Source organism: Myotis daubentonii, chromosome 13 (assembly GCF_963259705.1).
Source record: "Myotis daubentonii chromosome 13, mMyoDau2.1, whole genome shotgun sequence".
Taxonomy (NCBI): Eukaryota; Metazoa; Chordata; class Mammalia; order Chiroptera; family Vespertilionidae; genus Myotis; species Myotis daubentonii.
Window position 1 is genome coordinate 14,942,114 of NC_081852.1, and position 26,635 is coordinate 14,968,748.

The following is a 26,635-nucleotide window of genomic DNA, read 5'->3' on the forward strand; positions in this document are numbered from 1 at the left end:
AGTGAACAGCCCACTTCCCCGGGAAGCCTTCCCCGACTGCCTGCCTGCAGAGCCGGCACAGGGCCCTCCCCGTGCGGGCAGGCACTACGCAGGCCTTGCGCACAGAGCTGGTGGAGGTGGGTCTGGCTCTGGGGTCAGGTGTCCCCCTCCATCGCTGACTGCACTTTTTCAGGGCAGGGCTGGATCTGATCGTCTTCAAAAGCCAGCCCTTAGCGTGGGCCGGGCCTGGGGTGAGAGCGGTGAGTGAATGATGAGTAAACGGATGGTTAGAAGAGTGGGTGGATGGGTAGATGAGCAGATGGACAGATGAAGGAGTACGCGGAAGGGTGGTTGGATGGGAGGGTGGAGAGATAGCTAGATGGCGAGGTGAGTGGACAAGCGATGGGTGGATGGACAGGTCCACCACAGGCACACAGGTAAGACTGGCGGTTGCGTGGGATCGATAGCTGGACTTCTCTGGGGAGGACAGGCCAGGCCAGTGCAGTGCAGGGAAAGTGTAGAAGCTGACATGGCAAATGGGATACAGCAGAGCTGCTCCGAAGTGGCCAGAGCTGGCTGCGGACCCTTGGCAAGCCCATTAACTTCCCTGCGCCTTGGTCTTGTGGTCTAAAAATATAGATAACAATCCTTACGCAGAGAAATCCCTTTGGAGCTTAAATACTACCACAGCCACAGCTCCAGTGAGACGCCTCTCAGCCAAGTCTGCATTGGGAACCCTCTTCTCAAGCCCTGATGACCTCGTGGCCTCAATGCTACCCCCCGCCTCCCCCAGAGCCAGGACCCCTGATTCAGAGTTCTCAAGAATTAGGGGACCCGTTTTAGAGATGGACAAGCTGAAGCCCACTTTGTGCTGGACACACAGGAGTTGCAAGAAGCCGGCAGCCTGGGTCAGGAAAGGCTGGGGGGAAAGACTGGCCACCCCCGCCCCTGGCCAGATCTCAGGAGAAGGTGGCAGTGGCCTGGGCACCAGGGCACCGGGGATCTGGTGTTACCTTTCTAGGTCTGGCAGCGGAGTGACGGACCTCGGCTCTTTTCACACCCCTCGCAGCATTGGTCTGACGCCAACGGCCTCCTCCTCGTCCTGGGGACACAAGAGAGACGGACACGTGTGAGCGGCCAGGGACAAAGACAGCCGTCCACGGCCTCCCACCTCTGCTCCCACCACTGGGCTACTCTGGGTGCCTCTTGGGCCACTTAGGTAGCTCCCCAGCCTGCACACGCCAACAAGCCAACGCCTCCTAGTAGGCGTCTTAAAAATGTGTTAAATGTATCTGTTTTGCTTCTTCTGGGGCTCAGGGGCTGTGTGCTGTCTCTCTCTTCCTGGTGAGAAAAGCAGAGAGCTGCGGCCCCCCTGTGCGCCCGGGGCCGGGGGACAGAAGTGGCGGGTATTTTTAGCGGCCTAAGAGCCCTGCAGTGCTCCCCTCGCTGGGCCTGCCTGGCTCCGGGGAATTATCTCACACGGCCGGCAGCCACTTCCAAAGCCGCTCTGTGACCCCTGCCTGAATTCCTTCCTCATTATGAATTGCTCACCAGACCTCTGACCAACACTCGGAGCCATTTTATGTGCGCGCACCTCCCCGCAGAACCGGCTCGCGGTCCGTCTCCCCCGCGTGCAGGCCAGACGGTTTGCTTACAGCTGACAGGAAGCTCAGAACCAGAGTTTAAAACAGAGAAGAGCCTTGGCCATTATTCATTTTGCGTTCTCCGAACTTCAGGTCCTCGCTGAGTCCTATCTGAACAATGACTTAATATTTATCTTTACTTCAACTCACTTTTTTTTTTTTAAGCTCCAATCTGGTCTTGTCCAAAGCAATCATATCCGTGAAATAGCTGGTTTGATAGGCTAGGTATATGTTTCTAATACACCTTAATAAATATTTAACTAAGGAAACAAAAATATACGCTCTTTCGGGCACTAATTCTAGAAACTTTTCACAGGTTCCCCGAGTTCCGAAGGCCAAGCTCGGGCAGACTCACTATTGTTTATCGACCCTCTTCTGTGCGGAAGGAGAGAGGCATGGGAGGGGTGCTTGGTTGACAGGACCCCAGAATTCATTAGCAAATAAGGCCACGGGTGGGGAGGGGGCCAAGCCAGTGAGCATGCAGTGTTTAACAATGTCCTTTCTTCCCACCGCTGGGCGAGACCATTTACCCAACGTGAGCTCTGCTGTGAGAACCTAGGCGATTGGGCACCAGGCCTTGTGAGTAATTTGGACCCGGGAGGGGACGACCCAGCGCAGGACGCCAGGCCATGCAGGGCTGCCGAGGGTCCGAGGCGCATCTCTCCCAGGTCCTCGGAGGCCTCTGGCTCCCCTCGCCCCTTTCCTTCCGACTCCCCCCGGCCGGAGTTGGTCAGCAGGGGCTGGAAGTCTAATCCCCTCTCTGGTTCGATTCAGAAGCACAGAATGCAGTCCTGCCCTCAGCTCCTGCCCTCAGCCCCTGGGGTGGTCTCTGGCTCCCTATGTGCCTGGGCCCCCTGGGTGGGCCTTCAGGGGTAGATCCTAGTGACCCCAGAGGCCCCACTCGGGAGTCTCAGGCCTCGCTGAACTTCTCTGACTCCTCCGGCTCTGCCCACGGCTGGAGACCCCGGCTGGGCCCCTCTGCGGGGAACAGGATGTGGTATCAGGAGGTGAAAGAGAGTGTGGGGTCGGGGTGGGGAGTGGCCTCGGGACGAGACTTCCTGAAGCCAGATCGGTTTACCACAGTCAGTTGGGCCCAGGACGGCACAGCTGTGAGTTATAAATGTCCCTGTCAGAGCCCAGGGACAAGAGGCCCTGCTGCCAGTGGAGGCGCCAGGGCCCACGGCACCACTCCTCCGGGGGCCTCCCGGCCAAGGGCCCACCCTCCCGGAGGCCCTCCCCAAGGGCCCAGCCCTCGGACTCCGGGCTCTCTTGGCTCCTCTCTTTGAGATGCAAGGTGAAGGGGCCTAATACCGCACCCTCTGCCCACTCCTCGCCCCTCCAGCTACAGCAAGAGCTCTGAGGGCAGGGGCCATCCTGGGCTTCCACCAGGCACTAAACCCGGGGCCCGGCACACAGCCAGCCACCCTGGTGGCAGCCTCAGGGGCAACTGTTCCAACTCAGCAACCTGCTCCCCATGGCCCCAACGGCCCCTGCGCCTGCCCACGGCGCACACACAAGATGGGAAGCAGGGAGGAGGGAGCGGACAGGGCCCCCGCCTACAGCGCAGGGGCAGGGACCCCGGCACATCTGGGGTCTCCTCCAGGAGACCTCCCCTGAGGTCCCATTCTCTTCGCCTGCCCCCTCAGGCTTCCTCAGCCTGGGCTGCAGGCTGTGTCTGGGGTGCTCGGAGACAGGCTGTCTACAGGGAGAGAGGCTGTGTCCCTCCAGCTCCGAGGCCCAGGCCCTCCTCCGGCCGGGGCTAAAAGCCGGCAGACCAGCGCCAGCCCTGAAAATACAATAATGGTAGCAGAAATAAGCAGGTCCAGGTGGGAAGGACCTGAAGCTTACACTATTCCGGAGGCCCTCTTTAGAAATATACATAAAATCCCAACTAAATATTTAGAATGAGAAAGTAAATGACAACGAATTCCCAGAGCCTTGGGAATCCTGATCCCTTTCAACTGCTACCGGCAATGCTTACCTAGAAACACCTCCCAGCAACCTGCCCTCCCACCTGGCACCCTCCGCAGCTGCCAGGAAAACGCCCACCCTGGCCATGCAGTGCAGGGGAGGGGCTTGGAGGCTGAGGCTCCATGGTGACCCGGTATGTCCACCCCTAACCAATGAGAGCGCTGAAACCGATGACAAACGCGGGACCTAACATTATAGACCTTTATCTGGTAGTGTTTGACGTACTTATGTGAATTAACTCACTTAATCTAACCACAACCTAAGAGGTAGGTACTATGCCCATTTTAACAGATGAGAATACAGACACAGAAAGGTTAAGAAAGCAGCCCAAGGTCACACAGCTAGGATATGGCCCAGATAGCCTGGCCTCGGTGCTGTTAGGAACCCCCGACCACACCTCACTGCTGCTCTGGAGGCCCAGGAGAGTCCGTCTCTCAAGGCTCCACCAGCAGCAGCCACCAAGGGCCGAAGCGGGTTAAGCCCCCTCTGATTAAACCATTCCTCCGTTCTCACAAATGCTTACAGACCCCACGCCGAGATCTTGATAGTATAAGGCCTCCTGCTGGCCTTGCTCTGCACAGGGCATCCTGGGGTCCTCTCTAGGGGAAGAAGTGGACACCACCTTGACGTTCTGAGGCTGGGGGTGTCCTAGAGGTGGGTTAAACAGCCTCAACGGGACCCCCGCCCGGGGTGGGGTGCGGTTCAACGCTCTCATTTTACCAAGAAGAAAAGGGTGGCTTGGAGAAGTGACTGGTCAAGGGGTCACCCAGCGAGTGGTGGCATCATGTGAGGTCTGAGGCTAGTCTCCACGGGGGTGGGGCAGGTCGCCGGCAGCCTGGGGGTGGCCAAGGCCAGGCACTGGTGGGCCAGGCTGGCCAGGCAGCAGAGGGAGGAGGCAGCTGCCTTTTGGCCTCCTCGGAGCAGTGCCTTTGTTTTCTCTCTTTGTTTTCCATCTGCCCAGCCCCCGTGGCCTTCCCGGCTTCCCCTGATTGTGTGCAGGGCGATAAAAGGGCAGATGAGCGGGAGATCTCTGGCGGCAGTGGGGTCACCTCGCACAGACACAGTGGCGGCGGGCGGGCGGGTGGCCGAGGGGGGCCCTGGGCGGGTCATCGGGCTCACCACCAGCTGCACTGAGCGCTCCTCTCCGGGGCGCGCTGCCCCTGGCCCCGAGGCCCCTCCCATCAACCCTGGAAGGAAAGTATGACAGTCTGCAACTTACAGAGAAGGAGCCGGAGGTTCCAGACAGCACAGCCTGACCTCTGGGGTTTCCATCGGGCCATGCCGACCCCGGCCCTGACCGCTTTGGCAGCCCAGGTGACAGACACCTGGCCTAGTCAAAGCCATTTCCCCTTTACGTCTAAAACCGGCCATTTCAGACTGTTCAGGAAAAAGAGAGAAGAAGGCCAGTCAGGGACTTGCCCACCGATGCCCGGGGAGCTGGGCCAGCCAGGGAGTCCCCGAAAGTCACTCATCTGCCCCTGGTCACAGGGGTGAGATGCAGCAGTCCGAGGACTTCCTGGCTTCCCCAAAACAGAGCCCATTTAAACTGACTCTGAAAGCCAATGATTTCTCTGTGGGGGGCTAATTCCTGCTGATTGCAGGGCCGAGGAGAGGAGGGCATGACCCAGGGGGACTGTCATCCTGGTTAGGGGCTGGGGCAGTGGTGGCCTGCAGACCAGGCCAGGGACTGGCCAACCCTGCCCTGGGGTCCCTCTGCTGCCCCTGGCCTCCCCCACCTGCTCTCCTGACCTGATGGTCTCAGACCCTCCGACTTCAGTTACTAGATCCTGTCAGCCACATCCTGTGTTCCACCTCAATTATTTACATACTGTTATTTAAATCATGGCGAACCAACCACTTTCTTTTTAGACCAATGGCAGACCAATGCAATATAGTCTGTACAATTATGGGTTTGATGTATTAATTATGTTTTTTTTTCTAATTCACATGAAAATACATAGTGTTAAGATCTGGAATCCAGAGCCTTGCATACGTGCTGATGTCCACCGTGCCCAGGCCCGGGCTGGTGCGGCCGGGGGAGTGAGGCTTGGAAAGGGAGCTGTGGAAGCAGAGCCCTCAGCTGGACGGGGAAGTGGGAGGAAGCGGAGGTTTCCAGAAGGGTATACGAGAGGTTCGGTGTGCGCCATGGGCTTTGACCAGGCTGCCTCTTCCCCTCACTTGGGCTGGAGTTTGGCCCAGATATGTCTCTAGCTGCAGATACAGCCGCCGCCCTGCAAATTCCTCCTGACAGCACTCCATACAGTGGGGCGAGCGCTGGAGGGGTGGCCCAAATGCGTGGCCAGGGGTCTGTCTCCACCACTGCCTTTCTGGGCGGTGCTGGGCCTCCCTGAGCCTCAGTGTCTCCATCTGTACAGAAACAGTGCGTGAACTGAAGGTTCCTCCCCGCTCTATCAGTCAGACCGCGCCCCCCGAACCCGGCCAACACGCCTGGTTCTGGTGATCCCCGAGCCTCGGACAGGCCCTCTAACAACCCTTGGGGACCTCCATGACCCTCTCTCTTCTAACACCTGATTGGAGGCCTCGAGTGGTGTCTGGGGTGAGAAGGGGAGACAGGGCCGTCCTGTGCGATAGTTATAAGATTAGATAATCAGCTAATTACCAGCAAATTAGCATCCCGTCTTAACATAGAACAAATACAGTATTTACCTAAAAGTTGTTAGGAGTTTCTCTCTTTTTAATTAGCAGAAATAAATGCAAAATGAATGGTAATTAGGCAGCTGATGGATGCGGTAGTACAATTATGCCTACAGCAGTGCCCCAGTCCTTACACGCTGCGGCTGCATGCTTCTGAGGAATCAGAGGAGCCTATTTATATAGTTTATTTATAAAACAAAGTTAGCAGGAACAGAGGGAAGAGGCCTGGGCACTGCTGGGGGAGGGGTCTGCGCGGCAGGGCAGGGCCCTGGGAGGAGAGGGAGCGTCAGTGCCCAAGGAACGGGGGGAGTGGGGGGGGGCTGGGCTGCTTAATGTTGGCCTGAGACTGTGCCCCACCACGGCCCCACGTGTGTCTATTTCAGGCCCCACATGTGTCGCTGAGAATGACCTCCCTGGCAGGAAGTAGGCTGGAGTGGTGTGGAGGAGCTGGGAGCAGCTGTTCCATGCACTCCTGTCTTTCTCTTTCCCTCCCCCTGGTCCCCATTCCTCTCTTCTTTGCTGGCCCTATTTCTTCACTGAACACTTCTCTATGCTGTACCCTGATGCATATTCTTCTAGAATGTTCTCCCTTTCCTCCAGGAACTCAAGGGGACCCAGGTCTCGGAGCAATGCACCACCCAACAGTGCTATTAATGGTTAAGTTCCAGACCAGTGGAGCACCCAGTGGGAGTATATGGGCAGGAGTCCTGAGAGGAGGCAGCCCAAGAGTTGGGTTTGGAAGGATGTGTAGAAGTTTCCTGAGGTGGGAGGTAGCCAAAGAACCTACGTATGCAAAGGCGGGGAGGTAGCAACTAGCATCCTGAGACTGTAGCAAAGAGCACCAGGGGTGTGGAGGCTGAATAAGCAGGGTCTCACTGTGAGGGGTCCGGATGCCAAGCTAAGGATTTGGACTGGATCCTAGAAAGCAGGGAAAGGTCTGCACGGAGGGAATGGAGCACCCTTCCCGCACACAGCTCTTTCCTAGCTTCCCCTCCCCCACGCGCAGAGCCGGGAGAGGGCCAGGTCGGCAGGCCATTAGAGGCAGCTGGTACAACTCAGCAGAGCAGGCATGGAGCAGGAGGCTAACCTGATTAGGAGGGACAGGAGTTTGTCTGTGGGGGAGGGTAACTGCAGGGGGGGGCGGCAAAGGAAAGGGGGTATGCTGTATGCTGGCCCACCGGCTCTCCTGAGTGAGGGGCCTATCTCCCCTACAACAGAGCCCCAGCCCTGCCCTGCCCCCAACCCTGACTGATGGGGGGAGGGGAGCAGCACTCCCTGGGAGCCTCCCCCCCCTCTACCCCCCCCCCCCCGCTTCCGGCTCAAACCCCTGCTCCACCATTGCCAAGTGGTGTGACCTTGAAGAGCCACTCCCAACTCCAGGCCACACATTCCCGTCTCTAAAACAAAGACCTGAATTAGAATTCCTGAGAGGCAGTGGCAAATTCAACCCACAGTCCTAGCCCATACAGCAGCGGTTCTCAACCTGTGGGTCACGACCCCTTTGGGCATCGGAAAACACATATATAATTACATATTGTTTTTGTGATTAATCGCTATGCTTTAATTATGTTCAATTTGTAACAATGAAATTGGGGGTCACCACAACATGAGGAACTGCATTAAAGGGTGGCGGCATGAGGAAGGTTGAGAACCACTGCCCTACAGTTTCTTAACACCCTGTGACTTTTACGGGTTTAGGTGAGGCGGGCACTTTCCAGCGTGCCAGTCCCTGCCAAGCCCTCCTGCCCTGCCCCAGCCCAGCTCACAGGCTGCGTGGCAGGCTGCAGGCACGGAGCTGAGACCCCTGCACAATGACCCACATGGCAATCTGGGCTCAGCAGACAGAAGCTCAGGGGTGGGGAAGGGGTGGGAGAAAGCCTGGTAGTAAGAGGAGCTTCCCTGTGGGACAGATGGGAGCACAAAGGCCACACTCAGGCCCCCAGCCCCCAGCGCTGGTCTCAGCACCAGCAGCCCTTTCCCAATCCAGTGGCTGCCCTTGACTCAGGCTGCCCGCCTCTAAATTGGGAATCAAAACACCTGCCCGCCCAAGCTCTGGGGTCATTAAAAGCTCCAACAGGTCCTGACTCCTGGCAGTGATCTGAAAGGCAAAGCCCTGCCTAGCGGTTTAGCCTTGACTTTGATGGCAGAGGTTCCCAAGGATTTCACAGAGGGAAGTTCCCGCTCCCCAGTACAGACAGTTCTCTCACCTCCGGAACCGCCCCTTTAAAAGAGCAGTGACGGGCAGCCCGTCAAGGTCTGGAATGAGAGCTGCTGTCACTCTCAGGACCGGCTCTGAACTTGTAAGGAGGACAAAGATCACAGGGCACCGCTTCTCTGCCCTGTAAGTTGTGCTCCTGCCTTCGGCCAAAATCAATACAAATCTCCACTGTGACTGTTTCACCAGCACAAGGGCAGGCCCTTGCGAGGACATTCCACCGCTGCAGCCGCCCTCTGCCACACAGCCTCGCCCCCTGCAAGCAGCGGTGCCATGGGGTGGGGGTGGGGGGTGACAGGGACAGTGCACGGGTGGGTGGGTGAGGGGCCCTGCAGAACCAACCGCTCTAAGTGCCTCTCCAAAGACAAGCCCGGTGCTATTCATCAACTGGTTTTCAGGGCTGTGAGAAATCAATGGCATTTGTGCTGCAAACTCATCATTAGGACAGGAAAAACTCTGCAATGGAATTGATTTGTTTAAATATAATAACACAATTTAACAGAGAACGGTGGGGGTGGGGAAAGGGCCGGGTCAAACAAAACGAGGAGCGACAGCTCAGAGGCCCCGAGAAGAAGCAGCCTTGAAACACCTTCCTCCAGAGAGGCCCAACCCAGCGCTGCCCCCGCCCCCCCCAAACCCCTGAATCCAGGAGGCCAGAGTGGACCCGTGCTGTGACCCGGTGCAAGGTGGCTCAGGCCTGGCTTCAGAAATGCCCCTCAACGGCCTTCAGATGAGCCCGCAGGCCGGGCTAGTCATTGCTGTGTTGTTCTCGGAAGTGACTTGGGGTCGGTGAACATTGGTTCAACCCAACTCTCCTTAGGCACCTGCTGTTCGACTGTTCTCTAGGCATTTGTGAGAGGCCGGAGACACAGATAGTGAATCCTGGCCCCAGACCCAAAGGCACTCCGTGGGGCCGCGGGGTAAGGCGGGTGACAACAGGAGGCCAGGAGGGCTGAGTCTTCCTGAGGTTTTAGGAAATGTGGGGGAGGGTTCAGTCATTGAGAGGCAAGAAGATGGTGAGACCTGAATGCCAGGAGAGGATACGGGCGCTAAGTGGCACACAGAGCCAGAGATGGTTAAGGTGTCAAACCAACTGTCAGGTGTGGGGGTGAGGGAGACAGAGGTGTCAAGGCGACTCAGGCATCTCCCCAGCTGCTTCCCTGACCCCAACCGAACCTATGTGAGTCAACATGGAATGACCAGGGCCCCAAGGAGCACTGGGCCCCTCCCCCCCTCCCCCAGGAAGCCCTGCCCCTGGGGGGGAGGGGGCGGGGCACTGCTGGCTAGCAGGCCGCCACCAAGTCCGCTCTGTCCCCCTGCTGACCTTTCTCCTTTGTCAGCGGCGCTCTCCATCAATGCGCCGGAAGGGCCAGTGCAACCTCTCCAGGCTGCCCAGCGGGCTGGGGGCGGGGCTCAGTCTGCCTTCTCTCCTTTAAGGACTGTCCAGCATCTCTAGAAGGCAGGGAGCGGAGGTGCCAAAGCTCTCGGTGCACATGGCAAGACTGAGGACTGGTGAGCACAGCCCAGGATGCACTGGACATGACCCATGCCCTCCAGCTGGTGAGGGTGATGGAGCTGGAGGAGGGATCTAGGAGGTGCGGGAGGGGGCCCAGGCCAGAATGCAGCAGCCAGCCCTGTAGCCAAGGATGGGGCCAGGTTCAGCGGGCTTAGGCCCTGTGGTGGGCCTGGAACAGAGAGGTCTCCAGGATGTGGAACCTTCAGCTCTGAGACCGGATGGGCCCAGGCAAACCCAGACGGCTGGTCACCTGGCAGGGCTCTGAGAGAGGTTTTCAGTTGTACCACTTTCAGACTGGGTGCCCTCTCTGTGCCTCGGCTCCCTCATCTGGAACACGGAGCTTACAGGTGGGCCTTTCATACGGTTGCCATGAAGATTAAATAATGTATGTAAAGGGCTTAGCATCTCACACTAACACAGTCAACAAATGGCAGGTGGCCACTGTTCCTGCCACCGTCTGCTACTGTTGCTGCTACAGGACCGGCTAACTCACCCCAAGTGCTCACCCCGTGGGGGACGCCCTTCCAAGCACAGGATGTACGTTCCTAATTTACTCTCACAATGCTTATGGGGTACGGGCCACTAACGATCCCACTTTCAGATGGGAAACTTTCAGACGGGGTGTGGAGGGGTGTGGAGGGGCTGACCTGCTGGCCCCATTTCTCAGAGTGGGCGAGTTCAGAAAACTATCGCCATTTCTCCTGGGCTAACCCCACAGCCAGGGGCAGGTAGGCCAATGTCAACACAGTTCAGGTCACACTGACCCAGGGCAAGAACTGGACAAACACAGGGCGGCAGGGGTCGCAGGCCACTCTGGAGGTGCAGGGAATGGGCAGACCTTCCCCTCCTGGTTCAAACACATCAACCAAATGTATTAGGTTTTCAGGCCTATTTGCCCAGCAAGAGATAGGCAAGCACCCAGAGGCACTGGGCCTCCTACTGCCCTGTGGGCCCAGCTCTTTGGATCTGGCTGTTTCTGCACATGACCTCATTTCACTCCTGCAATAACACTCCAAGGTCAAGCTGCTCTCCTCAGAGATGAGACTACAGAGGCTAAGGTCGCACAGCGGGATTTAAACGTATCCAGCCCCCAAACCTGGGCTCCTCTGCACAGCTCGTGTGACAGGATGACACCCAGCGTGAGGACAGGGACCACGATTATACACTTGTGTGGGGCATGGTACAGGACTCAAGGTGAGTGCTAGATAACTCTGAGGGGTCGAGCCACAGTCTCCCCTCCCCTTAGAGTCCCTGTAACCCAGGAAAAACTCCAGCAGCTCAAGGAAGAGGGGGGTCCAAGCACCCTGGGGCGGGGTGTCCAGCCTGGCAGGGTACTGCCACCCAGGAGAAAAGAGGATGGGTGCCAGCGTTCAGGCAGGAGCCCTGGGGAGCAGGTGGGCTTGCACGGACCCCTCTTCAGTCTCAGGAGTTGAGCATGCAATGCCACTGCTGTCCCAACTCCTAGGAAGTCCCCAGCACAGGAACGATAGGCTCAAAAGCAACCCGCTTCCAGCACCCAGGAAAAAGGTGGCCGGGGCCAGGAGGCGCGGGCTGGGCAGGGGCCCCAGGAAGCTGGGCCCAGTTATTTTTAGCAGAGGGAGGAGGCCCTCCTCCCCCCCCAGGTAAATGTCAGTGCCACTGGCAGGCCCAGCTAATTAAAGTGGCTGGAGCCGAGGGGCAGAGACAGTGACTTGGCCCTCTGCCTCCAGCTCCTCGACCCCCTAAAGCTCTCCCTCCACCTCCTCTTGCCAGGCCCTCCCCCCCCACCCCCCGTCTCCTATCTGGGGGCCTGAGCAAGACACACTGGCTCGGTCTCAGAAGGAGCTGGACCCACGGCCTGGAGTCCTGGGCTTGAGTCTTGGCTTGGTGAGTGTCTCTGGGCAAGTCCCATGTGTCTTCTCGGACTCTACTTTCCTCCTCTGGAAAATGGGCTCCTGCTAAGCCCACCGGATATTACGAGGGTCGTGACAGGAGCTGGGGTCACGAAGAGGCTCAGCCTGAGGGCGGCTTGCCCTCCCTGCTGTGGTGAGGTTGCAGTATTATTCCAGAAAAGAGGTCCGGGCTTCCCAAGTGGGGGACGGGCCTGAGCTGACTGCTGGGAGGATTTGCGCAATCCCGGGAATGGGAATCCAAGAGCCTGTGGCTGCCACTCTCCTGACAGGGGGGGGTGACAGAGAGGCTGCTGCAAATACAACCTAGGCTGAGCCCAGAGCCATGGGAGGGCCCGCACCCAGAGGGGCGCCAGGCACCCTAGGGCCCACAGCAGATCACAAGCCTGACACAGCAAGAAGGGCTCAAAGTGTCGCCTCCTCTCGATTCGGCGCTAAGCCCTGGGGAGGGCCACCTACTCCCTCTCTTCCCCAGAAGCAGGAAGGAGAGGGGAAGCCTACCTCTCCCACTAAGTTTCTTAGCCTATAGGTGGGTCTGCCCCAGGGGGCTGATATTCCCTTTATCTTTATTGGGGAGACTCCTGGCAGACCTCCCAAGTTTGAGGTCAACTCTCCCAGCCAGAGATGCCCTGGGTCTAGCAGCAGTGTCCTGGGCCAGCTGTCCAGCTCTGGTGGAAGGAAAAAAGCCCAGGATCCTGGTGCCCGCTCAAGCCCTCCCCGAAGGCTGACCTTCCACCGAAGCACTGCCTCGCTGTGGCTCCCAGGTGCCTGAAGTCCCAGGGAGATCCAAGGGAAACTGAGGCACAGAAGTGGGTCAGTGATCAGCTCAGGGACATTTAGCAAGTCAGAAGCAAAATACAAAATACTTCCTCCTCCTTCTGCCATCTGGCCTCTAGGGGGCATCTCCAGTCTCATTCCTCCACCGCCCAGTCTCAGCCCCACTGGTTTGCCCCAAGTATGCCCAGATGGTCGGTCCCTTTGCGTGGAATGTTTTCAGTTTACAGTCACATTCATTCTTCAGGGCCCAGCTGAAGGCCCAGCTACTCCAGAAAGCCCTCCCTGCCCTATAGTCACTCAAAGCACCGGGACACTAGTCCCTGATGGCAAAGATCAGCAGCCTCCCAGACTCAGGCCGCGGGGCAGCCACTGGGCACGGTGAAGGGACTGACCAGGAATGCGGACGGCCCTCTTCCCCAAGTCCACTTTTCTTCCTCACCCCCTTGCATCTTGTCAGCTTTCAAATGGACCCTGACTCCAGAGCATTCTCTCTGCTGTGGCCTCAGGCCGGCAGCCTCCAGGCCTCTTAGGCTCCCAGGGTAAACAGATGGGAGGAGGAGCCCTAATGGTGGCAGGCTCAGCAGGGGGTGGTGATTACAGGAGGTGGAATACAAACCAGGACAAACAGAGCCAGGCCTGAGGGCCCTGCGTAGCTCTCAGGCCTGCTCTCCCAGGTCCCTGCCCCTCTGGGATCAGTCCTGCCTTTCTGCAAAGGGGTGCCCCAAGGCTAGGTCACTTCTGCTGCAGCGGCTACACTCACCATGCATCCCCTGCATTGGAGCAGTGAGGTCAGCTGAAAGCCTGGGAGCACCACGCTGGGAGGCACTGGGATGCACCCTCCTATCTCTGAACCTCAGTTTCCCCATCTGAGGCTCAGAGGAGTTGGGCCAGATAATTTCTAAAGACTCCCGAAGGCGGCCAGGATGCGATGATTCAAATAAAGATGCCGCCCTTGCAGCCCCACCCAGTGTCTGCTCCCTGCCTGCAAGGTCACAGAGGCTTTGGCCCTGGGACCCAGGGCAGGGGCGTGGCTGTCCTCAAACTCCAGAGCTCAGTTGAGTCTGGTGAGCAAACACCAGTGGGAGGGAAGCATCGGCCGCCATGAGTAACACCAAAGGAACCCCTCAAGGTGTAGTCTGCCAACGTTCCCAGTCCGGCTTGTCCTTGTAAAGCCCCTCGGGCGGCCGAGGTAAGGGGTCCCTCGAGCGCACATGCAGCCACGCACACTACACAGGTGAACACACACACTCCACAAGGAGCCCCTTGGACTCTGGGAGCCAGGGAGGGAGTCTCAGCCCTGCGAAGGATGCCTCCTGCTTGGCCTGCTCGCCTCCTGCACATGCGTGATGATGCTGTATGACCCTGAGCTAGTTTCTGGGCCTCTCTGTCCCTGTTACACCACTGAACAGATTTATCCATGTCTCCCTTCCAACCCCAGCCCTAGTCTGAGGTCAGGCCGATATCAGACAGGGGCACAGACGGTGGCAACAGAGGGTGGCACCTGGGCTCCACCCTGGGCAGCTTCATATTTCAGCATTTTAGAAGACTGGCTTTTCCTCTGATAAAAAGCTCCAGCCTCTGGTCCCGGAGAGACCCCAGAAGAGGCAGGGTGCTGGAAAGGGCCTGGCAGAGCCAGAGTCCCAGCAGCTAGAGTAGACAAGCCCCCAGCCCTGCTCCTCCACAGTCTCTGGGTGAGCTATGAGCCCCAGCTCTGGGGCAGAGTCCAGCTCTCTCCTCCCAGCCTTCACAGAGGAGCTGCCGCTGCTCTATAGCCTCCTTTTATGCAGAGACCTCAGGAAGACCCTTCACCTCCACTCTACTGTGTAGGGATCCAGCCCCCTCCTCCAGGCAGTCTCCCTGCTTGCCTCCTTCAGCATCAGGGAAGAGCTGATCCTCTCAGCTCCTACTGCCTTCATCCACTGATGGCATCCACCTAACAGGCTCTACCCTGGAGACTCTGACCTTTGCCTGAGCCTGGGGCTGTGTTCCCCCAGTTCCTCAAATGCAGGTTTACTTTTGGATGCCAGAGTCTAGCATAACACACTCTGGCTCAGTGGTTCTCAACCTTCCTAAGGCTGCGACCCTTTAATACAGTTCCTCATGTTGTGGTGACCCCCAACCATAAAATTATTTTCATTGCTACTTCATAACTGTAATGTTGCTACTGTTATGAACTGTAATGTAAATAGCTGATATGCAGGATGTATTTTCATTGTTTGCGACCCACAGGTTGAGAACCGCTGCTCTGGCTGATGAAGTGAATGGATCACCCAGCAAACTTGGGTAGGTACCAGTTTGATGTAGTGGGGGAAAAGCGTATAACGGTGTCAGGTGAAGTTGGGCTGAATCCCAGCTGCACCAATAGCTCTGTGACCCTGTATACGTTTCTTAACCTCTCTGTGCTTTGAGCTTCCTCATCTGCATGGTGGGAGGCTCCCAAGCTTCACTGAGTTGTTGAGATCACTGTAGTTGGTGACCCCTACCCTGTCCCAGCCCTCTGGTTTTATAGTACAATGAACAACTGCTCAGAGAGAGGCAGTGACTTGTGCAAGATCACAAGACAGGCCTGCAGCAGGACTGAGGCTTGAAAGACGTGCTCAGAGGGTCTGCCAGGACAGCAGCCCCATCCTGCTCCCCTAGGGAGCGTTCTACCTCAGGCAGGAATGACCAGGGGGCTGTAGGCTATATTCAGCACCAGACTGGGGCAGGGGTTTCAGGGTCAGGGCAGGCTGCAAAGGCTGGGGGTGGAGGGGCCTGGACTTTAGGCAACAGATTCCAGGCGGGGGTGGTGGGGGACGGGGGTGCATTCTCAGCTGGTGCCAAAGACTGACAGGCATGCCACATGGGGACCCTGGGAACTCAGCTCTGCATAGCCAGGCCTGCTGTGAGCTGGGTTTGACATTCAAGGTCTTTGCAGCCAGCCCGAACCTGCCCTGCACCCCTGTAACCCTGGAAGTCTGCTGACTGACAGCTGATGGCACATGCTGGCAGCTTGAAGCCACGAACCAGGGGCTGGAGGCCACCGTAGGTCCCGCCCACAGAGCTCTAATCAACAGCTGTTTGGTATTGCCTCAGATGAAACCCAAATCTGGCCTAACCCCAATCCCGGCTGTCCCCTCCATCCTTTTTACAATGACAATCCAACCACGTCACTGCCCTGTGTGGCACAGCCCTCAGGGCCAGCTCCCTCACTCACCTCCGTCCGCAGGCTCACCATCGGCCCATTTGCGTGCAGCACTAACCACGGCCCAGGCTGAGGATTGATGGGCTTCCTTCACTGAATTCCTCATCGCTCAGTGAGGCAGGTTCTCTGTCCTCCTTTCCAGATGAGGAAATGAGGCACAGAGAGGGTAAGGCCCTATTCTGGAGCCACGCAGAGAGGAGTGGCAGAGCTGGAAACCCCAGCCCTAGGCCCAGAGTGGACCCCCGAGTCACGTCAGTGCCCTCTACCTTCACCCACCAAAGGGGTTTTGAGCGTCTTTTCTATGCCAGCCATATGGGACAGTTGTCATGCCCTCCACGAGATACCCTTTCCCTATGTCCATCCTTTGCGGTTGTTACGGCTCAGACCGGCTGGGGCCCTCTCTCCCCTGCCTGGGTGGGACTCGGAGCCACACACACCTGGCTGCAGTCCGCCGCCTGGGGCTTGTCTACTCCAGCTGGCCAGGCCTCTGGCTCCACCAGGCCCTCTGCAGCACCCAGGCAACCCCGGGGGCCCCTCCTGGGCCAGGGGCGGAGCTCCTCACCTGGGGAAAAGCCAGTCTTCCACGCGCACTGGGGCTTCGTGAGGGTGGACCTGCAGCCCTTCTGGGAAGGAGCTCCAGGAGGTGGCAGGTAAGGGGCACTGGGAGGCGAGGAGACATTTGCTGGGTTGGAATGGAAGGAAAAGGAAGACCACGTGGACAGCCTGACTCTTGTGAAGTCCCAGAGAGGTGAAAGTTCATTCACTGGCCCTTTCCCCTCCCCTCACCAGTGGCCACCAGAAGCCCCTAGAATCAGAACCAGCTACCTAATTTGCACTGGGCACCCTAGAGGTTCCTGCTGGCCAGGTTTCCGACCACACTAAGGACATTTGCAAAGGGGTTTCAAAGAGGAAGTTACTAGATTTTGCCCAGGTAGTGGATCCCAGAGAACAACCCATCTTTTCTTTGCAAAAAAATTGACACTTTTGCCTGTGGCATTCTGGGTCAGGCTAAAAGCCAGATAACTTGGAAGGCCCTACTGGAACAAGAAAAGGAAGGGAAAAGGAAGTCTTGAATCTGGGGTGCAGCTGCCACTTCCTGGCTTTGAGGCCCAACCACTAAGAGCCTCAGTTTCCTCATCTGTTTCCTCATCATGAGGTGACCTACCCCTGAAGGGAGCACCGTGGGGAAAAGAGCACAAATCCTGGCCTCCAATGGCCGGGACAGGAGCTCAGCTCCCACACGAGTGAGCAGGTGGCCCTGAGGACCTCACCAACCTGCCCTGTGCCTCGGTTTCCTCATCTGGAAACTGGTGAGGCCTCCCTCTCAGGATTCTTGGGGAGATTTAGTGAGCTCATGCAGGTAATGTGCCGGGCTCCCCACAGGGACTCTAGGGCGGCTGAGATAATGAAACTGGTGCCACAGACCCCAACTCCTCAGGAACCAACAGGGCATGTGCAGATGGATGACACAGACCCGCCAGCTGGCTGTGTCCCAACCTCAGAGGGCACCCAGGCTCCAGGGAGCTAGGATGGAGTCCCCAGGGGATGAGGCACAGGGACCCATGAACATCCCCCGGCAATACCCACAAATCCCACCCGCTTCCCTCTCGTAAAGTAACAGTCCCAACCTGCTGGAGCCCTGGAGTCCAGGAACTGCCTCGGCACTGGGCACTGGTGGTCCCTAACCCTCACCCACACCCTGTCCAGGAGGTGGGGGAAGACAGTGACTGCTCCTGGTTCCAGATGAGGAAGCCGAGGCCACAGAGGGCAAGAGCTTGTCCATGGTCACACGGCTGTCCCTCAGACACCCTCCCTGACATACCTACAGAGGCCACGGCTCAGCCTGGGCCCAGAGCTGTCCAGCGACTGCAGGGGCTGCTGGAAGCTTTTGCAGGCCAGAAGCCAGCAAACCCTGAACAGCCCCTTCTCCTTGGAACACATCTCTGCCTGTGAGTGGCTGTGAGCATGTCCCTGTGTGGGGAATGCCATGTGTTGTGAGAACCTGTGCCTGTGTGGAGCGTCAACACAGAAGTTAATGACCATGTGTCTGTGAGCACGTATGTGCATGTGAGTCCATCTGTGTGCACATGAGAATGTCGGTAGCATGTCTGGATGATGTCTGTGTATATATGTACATGAGGGAGTACGTCTTTGTGCACCCACAACCATTCTTGCATGTGTGCGCATGCACACCTGTCTACCCTTAGCATGCATGGACAGCTTTACAAGTACACATGTGTCTGTGTGCATAAGTATCCTTGGGACTTGTATGTGTATCTGTACTTCTAGATGACAGCATCAGGCCCATGTGTAACTAGGCCACCCAAATCACCTTCTTCCTCATGAAAATCTCACCCCTCTCAGAGACATTCTGGACCACAACCTGCTCCACCTCCTCCAAGAAGCCTTCCTGGATTCCATACTCCCATACTCCAAAGTAAGCCCCTTCCCTATTTCCTCAGTGGTGACAGCCTCGCTCTTGGATTTCCAGGCCTGAAATAGCACCAGCCGCTCAGTAGGGCCCCACCAGCAGACACAGTGTGAAGGGCCAGCCCATGCCGCTTACCTGCTAAGGCCTCTGCTCACGACCAGCACTTGAGGCTGCTAGAGTGTCAGGAAAAGGTGGGGGGTAAGGAGGCAGGGGTCCAGCAGTCCAACCTGGCCGAGCACAGCTGAATCCTGTGGAGGCAGAAGAGGGCACAGTGAGCTCCAAGTCCTACCATGGGGGCGACCTCTAGGTCTCGCCTGCCCAGACCCCTCTGGACATCTCCCGGAAGGCTGACCTGGCCACAGAAGTGCAGCCACCCTAGAAACTGGATGCTGCTCCCCAACACCCCAATGAAGGCCCATCTCCTGAACCAGTGCCATCTGGTCTGAGGGTCCTACTGCCCCCTACTGCCTCTGGTTGGTTGTGTTAGAAGCTCAGAACCAGCCCAGCAATGAGGTCAACCCTACGTACCCTGTACCCCAAGCAGCAGAGAAGCTAGCTGGGACGTGCTGGGTTCTCTGCCTGGAGCCCGTGCCCCACTTTCCTGTCTTTCAAAGCCTCTGGCCTTTGAGACTCAGCTGCCTTTGTGGAACCCCCTTTTCCTTGTGCATCCCCCAGTGGCCTTGGGTCTCGCTGGCCATGTCCCCTCCAGCTTTCTACAGGCCGGTCTCCTCCCTGGGCAAAGCGCTGGACATCAGGAATAAAGTCTGGCTCTTCTCTCTGTTCCCTGAAGCAGGCAAGGCCACGTAAACTGCTTGAGGTTACGGATGAATGAATGAATGAGTGAGTGAGTGAGTGATAACTGGTGCAGCAAAGGTATTCAGTGAACAAGCTGAACAAAACCAGGCATCTGACATGCGCCCTGAAATCAGGAAGCCTGCTGAGCTTCCCAAGGGGCCGACACCATTCCGTCTTAGATTCTGGAACACAGGGCTCAGGTTGGTGAGAGGAAGGAGACTTGGTGAGGTTGGTAGCCTTGTCTATCATTTTACAAATGGGGAAGCTGAGGCCCTGCTAGGGGATCCCCTCCCAGGATCCCGCAGCAGGGGAGTGCAAGGTTGGAAGCAGAACCCGTCTCCTGGCTTTGCCCACTGCCCACATCTGTGGCGGATGGAGGCCGCTATGGGGATTCCCCCACTCCTGGTCCACACGCATCAGCTCCCGCAGGCACCTAGCTTCGCTGACTGAGGGTGGATCAGGCCAGCATGGAAGGCGGCTTCTGAATAAAAGAGAGAGGGCCTGGGAGCACCCTGGGGTGGGAATAAGTACAGTAGGTGAGGCCACACTCAGAAAAGTGCCATCTGGTCTGAGCATGGAGGCCTGAGGCTAGGGGAGGGCCGAGAGCAGACCTGACAGGGAGCACCAGGGTCAGAGATATCCCTCCACCCATCCTCAGCTTGGGGGCTTTTCTAACCCCTCCCCCGACCTCCCACTCCCCTCCACAAAGCCCTCGCAGACCTTCCAAATGCTGCTGGTGGGGCACACACACTCACCACCGCGGATAACAGTTTGAGCCTATCTCCTAGCCTGTGGTCGATCAGTGGCTCAGCATTCCCACTTCCACAGAAACATGGGCATGTGGTCACCAAAACACGTGTGCTGGTATGTTCCCAGCAGAGTCTTCATAATGGCCCCCCAATGAGAACTTCCCAAATAACCGTCCACTATGGAACAGATACACTGACTGTGCAGGGGACGGAACACCACACAGCAATGAGCGGCCTGCAACTCGATCCCACAAGGGAGATCCATCTTATGAACCTAACGCTGACCGGAAAACCCAGGCACCGTGGAGAACACGTTGAAGGGGTCCATTTAGATAAAGGCCACAGACAGGCACGAGGACCCCCCTGTGCGTGAGGTGGACCCAGTGCGGCCCCGGACCCTTTGCGGCGCCTCTTATCCGGAGGTGGAGTCTGTTCGTCGCCGTGAATCGGGGCTGGCCTCCGCCGCGTTTTGACCAGTAGGATTTGATGAAAGTGGCATTTTGTGGCTCAGGGAGACTAGGCCTCATGAGATGCTGCTCTTTCTGGCCTCGACCCTCGGGGAACCCTGCCTGGCCCTGGCAGGAAGCCAGGCCAGCCCGCCTGACTGGGGGGCCGAGGAGAACTGAGGCCGCCCGGCCCACAGCCAGCACCAACTGCCAGACGTGACTAAGGCCTCCTTCCACCTTCCGGTCCAGCCAGCCCTTCAGGTGACGGGGGGACACGAGCGCAAGGGAAAGCAGCAGGGGACGCCCAGGCAAACCACAGCTCCCGAGACCTGGTCAGTGGCAGTTCTCCATTTCACCGAGTTCTGGGTGGTGTGGGCAGCAGCAGATAACTGACAGCAGCAGTGGCTGGAGGGGAGCACGGACGGGGGCCGCGGGGGTCTGGAATGCTATTTCTCGAAGTGTGGCAGACACGAGTGTGTTCATTTCATGACAATCTGTCAAGGTACCTTTAGGACACGCACACTTTTCTGAACGGAAGGAATACTTCAATAGAAGCTAAAAACCAACCCACCTCTGGGGCCCTCTGCCCGCCCAGTGTACCAGGTCCAGCCCGGCCTGGTCTGCCTGCGCCACCTCTCCTCTCTGCACACCCACAGCGCTGCCTCACACCTCTGCACTGGGGTGCCCTTCCCCTTCCCATGTGCTTCAAGCCTGAGGCCAGGTGGCACCTCCTCCTGGCAGCCTTCCCTGAGCGCCTCAGGCCTTGCCCAGGTGTCCATACTCACACGGCTCTCTCTCTTCCTGGCCTGGGTCTTCCTGAGTGTGGAGTTAAGTCTTTCCCTCTGTCTCCCCAGCTCTTTCAGCTCTCCAAACAGGGGCCCTGTCAGGGACAGGCACCCTGCTTCCTCTTCCCCCGGGGTTGAAACCCGCTCCAGTGATGCTGTGATGATCAGAGCAGACTTGGGGGGCTGTGAGGGGGAGGGGTCTGGCCATTACACGTCTCATTAGTAGGCCAGCACTTTTCTGGACCTGGGCTTCTCCCAAATAGATTGGGGGCGGGAATGAATTTGGGGTTCCAAAGAGGACCTCAGAGTGGGGTAGGACTTTGGGGGCCTCTGCTATACAGTGGACAACCACACCTGTGAGATGCGTACCACTCCTTTCCTCATCATTGTCTACTCAAATCAAACAGCAAGGCTGACGTGCAGTCAGCGCTGCCAACACAAAGCAAGCAGCCAGGCCAAGCAAAGGAGAGCTGAGATGCCAGGCAGGCAGACGGGCATCGCTGTCTGAAACCCTTCCGCCTCCATCAGCGCCCATCCAGAAGGTGAGAGGCCTCCCCCCACCCCATCCCGGCAGCTCTCATACGACTGGGGTGGGATCTCAACTGACCCCCAGCACCAGGGCCTCGGTTCTGGATGCCCCCCTCAGGGCCCCCGTCCCACCTGCTCAGTTCCAGCTCTGTCCTCGATGGATGTGTGACCTCGGGGGAGCTCCCTGTGGCCTTGGTTCTCCCACTCCACCTGAGACATGCTGCCTCGTCAACAGTCTCAGATGAAACACGGCTCTCTATCCTATGGGAGGACTGGCCCATGGTCCAAGTCAGCTCTGAGGCCCAGCAGCCTTTCTGCCTCCCTCGGGGTCCTCACTGCCGCTGTGCTGCCTGCCAGCAGGAAGCTCGTGTGCCCCACTGCTGTCCACTAGGGGAGGCCAGCACAGCCAGCTTGGACAGGAAGGGGAGTGCCTCCCACCCCCAGGCCTGGGCTCACCCTGGGGCATTTTCCCTGGTACTCCAAGCCCTTGTTAAGAAAGAAAGCTCCTTGCCCAACAAGGAGGTACAGATAACCCAGGAGAGGCCGTCTCCCCTATAGAGGAGGTAACTCCATGCACAGGAGGGCAGCTGGCTGAGTCCAGCCTTCCACAGGTGGGTATGCTGTCTCAGGTAATGAGTTCCCCATCCCCAGAGGCATGCAAGCCAAGGGGATCAGCCATGTGGCGCTGTGGGTGCTATAGGCACCAGAACTGGAGCTGGCCTCTGTATTTCCCCAACTCCTCTGATGATAAGAATCACCTGGGCTGCCTGTTAAACCTACAGCTGCCCAGGCCTCTCCCCTGAGAATGGAAGTCTGTGGGTCTGGAATACAGCCCAGAAATTTAAATTTTTAATAAGTCCTCCCAGGTGATCCTTTGCATCTGGAAAGTTTGGGGGAGCACTGGCAGATGACCTTCTGAGCCCCTCTGGGGCCCAAGATTAGTGATTCTGAGACCCCGCTCCACACTACCCCCACCCCATCTGGAAGACACACAGGCAGCAAACGAACTGCATCATTAAAAATGATTTGAACGCTTTAGACGGGGCAAAGATGTCAGGGGGAGGAGGGTTCTCAGCCCATGGTGGTACCAGCAGCAGCTCCTTCTTAGCTCTCACCCTGGCCCCCCAGAATCATCTAGAAAAGCTCAGCATTGGGGGTGGGGGGAGTGAGCTGACAGCTGTTCAGCTGCTGCTCAGTGAGACCCGGAAAAGCAATTATCTTGCTCTTAGCAGAAAGGCACTGGCTTTTACCCGCCCCCTCCCACCTCCCTCCCGCCCACCTTCACACACACACACACACACACACACACACACACGTGCACGCGCGCACACACGCACACGCCCATCCAGGCCAAGATACTGGCTGGCTCTGCACCCGCCTCCCCCACCCGGCCTCCAGATTCCTCTGACTCACTCAACTTCCATCCTCAAGCACATTTCCAACACTTAAATCATTTAGCCCGCTAAACCGGAGACGGCAAAATGGGTGCTATTTCTTAAAAACATACAGAGAGCGTATTAAATTATTGATAGCCATTAAACAGGGGGAAAAAATTAAACAGCTCTCAGCTCTTATCAATCATTCATGCAGTTTCCACTGGGGTGTTTTCTGGAGAGTGATCACACGGGCAACCCGGGGAGCTGGCTCCCGCGGCAAGGAAGGCACTGGCTGGATGGAAAGGGGGGGCCGCTGCAGCCCCCAGGACTACCCAGGCCACTAAGGCTGCGGAGGGGCTCTGGCGGGGCTGTGGCGCAGGGAGGCGGGCCTCCCTCCCCTCTTCACCAGAACACTAGCAAATGATACTCCAACACTGCCTTCGGGGAACCCGCTTAATTAAATCCAGCCTGCTTTTATTGAGTGTCTACTATGAATCAGGCATGCGGGATACACAGAGACATCAGACCCTAAGCACTCGCACAGGTAACCCTGGGGCCCTGCAGGAAAAGGTGATTACACGCATTGTAACAGGAACATTGTGACAGGAGCCCTGATGGGAGTCCACAGGGGGTGGCTGGAGGAAAAGGGACAGCTGCGCTGGAGGAGGGGCTGCCCAGGAAGGTTTCACCAAAGAGGCAATTCGTGGGTAAATTCTTGCCCAGAGGTCACACCTGGAAGGCATTCCAGGAAAGGGGTGCAGGTCCAGCCCCAGGAAAGGGGTGCAGGTCCAGCCCCAGCAAAGGCATAGCAGCCTAGCTGTGCCCGTGTCCCAGCCTCCTTCCTGCCAATGTCAGTCACTGACTGTGGGCTGAGGGGCTTGGGCACAATAAATGGAGCAGGGAGCTGTCACCTCAGCCTCTCCTCCAAGCACCGGTCCAATCCAGGCCAGGCCAGGCCAGGCCAGGGGAGGGATGCGCAAATCCAGCCCCCCCACTCCCGCCCCTGCAACGCGGACAAGCAGGAGGTTGGGGTTCACCCCAGCTGCCAGGGCAGCCGCACCCCCACCCCCGCACAGCAGATCCATTTCCTGGCTCTGACTCAGGACACCTAAGCCAGCGTGACGCAGAGCGTGGAGGCTGCAGGGCTGGGACACCACCGGTCTCCTGGCCACAGACAGGCCTGGCAGAGCTGCCCTGGGGAGTCGGGCTCCCTCCTGCCCTGAGCTGTGCCAAGGACCCAAAACCCGGGGCTGTGGGAGCCAGAGGACACCCGATCCCACTCTGCCCTCTGCTTGGGGACCATCCACCACCAGGGGCCATCTGAGGCTCCCAGGCCAGGCTGAGGCCAGGCTGAGCTGCTGGCTGCTGAGGGGAACAAAGAGGCTCAGCCTATGCCGGCCCCAGCCCCTTCCCCCACAGACAGGGATAGCGCCACATTCTTGAACGTCTTTCAGAAGCCCTAGCTTCGCAGGAGCAGGGAGCTGGGAAGAGGCCCTGCCAAGTGTTGATAGCACCCTCGCCAGAGAAAGCTGCTGTCACAGGGAAACATTCTGGGGAGAGCGGTTGTTTACCACCAACGCCTGGGACTGTCAAGAAATAATCAGAAGGAATTAAATCTGCAAAGTGGAAAAGATAGCATGGAAGCCCCGCCCCAAGCCCCTGGACATTGTGACCTAGAGAATCAGGCTGTTCTATTTTGCCTGGTTTGAGGAGATTTCTCAAATGTGCAGGGGGTAGGGGGATATGTGTGCCCCCAGCCAGGCCTGGGAGATGGGGGCCCACATCTTCACATCATGTGGACTCAGTAAGACCAGGCTGATCTTACAGGACAGGGGTAACCTCCCGGGGTCTGCCCACAGTCTATGGCAGGGGTGGGCAAACTTTTTGACTCGAGGGCCACAATGGGTTCTTAAACTGGACCTCCGGAGGGCTGGAACAAAAGCATGGATGGAGTGTTTGTGTGAACTAAAATAAATTCAAAGTAAACATCATTACATAAAAGGGTACGGTCTTTTTGTTTGTTTGTTTTATTCATTTCAAACGGGCCGGATCCGGCCCGCGGGTCATAGTTTGCCCACGGCTGGTCTATGGGGATCACGGTTCCTAAGGCTGCCCAACACCCCTGCCAGTCACTCAGGGGCTTGGGGTGACAGGCCTGGGTGAGTCTGAAAGTCATCAGCCGCCCTAGGGTGTACAGCCCCGCGCTCACACCAAGGGCACTGGGCTCCGCTGAGTCCCTGTTACCTGTCACCATGGTTGCTGCACAGGACCCCTTCCCTCCAGGCTCCCTCCACGCAGGCACAGGGACCTGTGCAGGGCTAGGGCCTGAGCTGGCACAGAGCAGGCTGCCAGGGAAGGTGTGCTGACGCACAGAAACAAGACACAAGTGACCCCAGAACCCAAATCAAACACCCCTGTCCCTGCTGAGGTACCAGCCCTGACTGCTCGCTGCCAGCATCTTCCACTGTCAAACCATCTGTCAGTTGTGCCCGTACTTCTGGAAGTCTCTCACACCCTCTAGACTCCAGCCGTATGGACCACAACTCCTCAACCTTCCTGAACAACCTCCTCTGGACTTTCCTGCCCGGGGCCTTTGCTTGCGTTACTGCTTTCTCTAACCAGCCAAGTCCTGCTCGGCATCAAGCTCTACTTACCCCTTTGTAACTGCTGCAACACTTTTTGCATTATAATAAGCTGGATTCTGTTCACATCTGCTCTGAACTAAATGGGGGGGGGGGGAGCACCTTGAACAGCAACAGGGCCCCTTCCTTCAGCACTTGGTACAGTCAAACCAATCACCCCAGCCCCGGCCTGCAGCCCAGAGTTAGTTCTTCTTAATGGCTGACCTGCATCGCTCCTGCTATAATTTTAAAAACCATTCCCTGGAGAGTGGGTGAGATGTTCTCGGCCAAGTGAAAGTGAGCCGTGCTCTTGGACTCCTGGAGCCGAGGGAAGGGGCAGGCTTGGGAATCGCCAGGCAAAGGCCAGCAGAAATTGGCCACAAATGAATCATTAACTCTCGAGTCGAGAGCTCCGAGTGGCTGGTGCCAAGGTCTCAGGCTCTGGCCTGTGTGGGCCACTTGGCCTCACTTGGCTCGGGCGGAGGTGGCCCTGCCCCCCGCCAGCCATCTGCTGCACCCCATGGCCACTGGGCATGGAGAGCTGAGGCTGCCTGGGCCAGAACAGCCCAGATGTCTTACGGGAGAGGGCATGCCTTTTCCCAGGAACGGCTCCAAACCGTTGCCCACACACTTCTGTCCTTCTGGAATGCTGTCCCTTCCAGCAAGCTAAATCCCCTTGTCCTTGCAGCCTGGTGGCCTCTCTTCCCTGCCCATCTGGGCCCACAGGGGCCCCCACACCTCTGGCTGCTGCATCTGCCTGCCCTGGCCTGGGTACCAGGGGCTCATTTCTTCAGTGAAGCCCCTGGTGGGAGGGAGACTTGGCACACATTCTGGGCCCCAGCAGCCGGCACAAAGTGGGGCACTGACCAAAGAGCCCAACGTGATGGGGTTGTTCCTGGGGCCAGTCTGCAGCCAGCAGGAGGAAGCACCTCGGCGTGGGGTCTGCAGTCCCACCTTCTCAGGTGACACGTCACATTCCCCTCCGGGCCTCCTTTCAGGCCTCAGGTCAGCGGGGATGCAGTTGAGGTAGGGGCAGAGGTGACTGCCAGCCTCCGACTGGGTAGGCAGGTGGCTG

At 57.9% G+C, this 26,635-nt stretch overlaps 1 protein-coding gene across 11 annotated transcripts in view; it reads right to left on the reverse strand.

Moving 5' to 3' along the window:
- The window catches only part of ZMIZ1 (zinc finger MIZ-type containing 1), a 218,695-nt gene that overhangs the window by 155,719 nt on the left and 36,341 nt on the right, over window positions 1-26,635 (reverse strand). For 6 of the 11 annotated variants that reach the window (XM_059662238.1, XM_059662230.1, XM_059662236.1 and 3 more), the window contains exons 2-3: window positions 18,396-18,508; window positions 993-1,081 (exon numbers count right to left, since the gene is read on the reverse strand). The gene's annotated coding sequence lies outside the window, so the exon portion shown is untranslated. The remainder of the gene's footprint in view (window positions 1-992; window positions 1,082-18,395; window positions 18,509-26,635) is intronic. The other 5 variants (XM_059662234.1, XM_059662231.1, XM_059662239.1 and 2 more) reach the window with 2 other exon arrangements.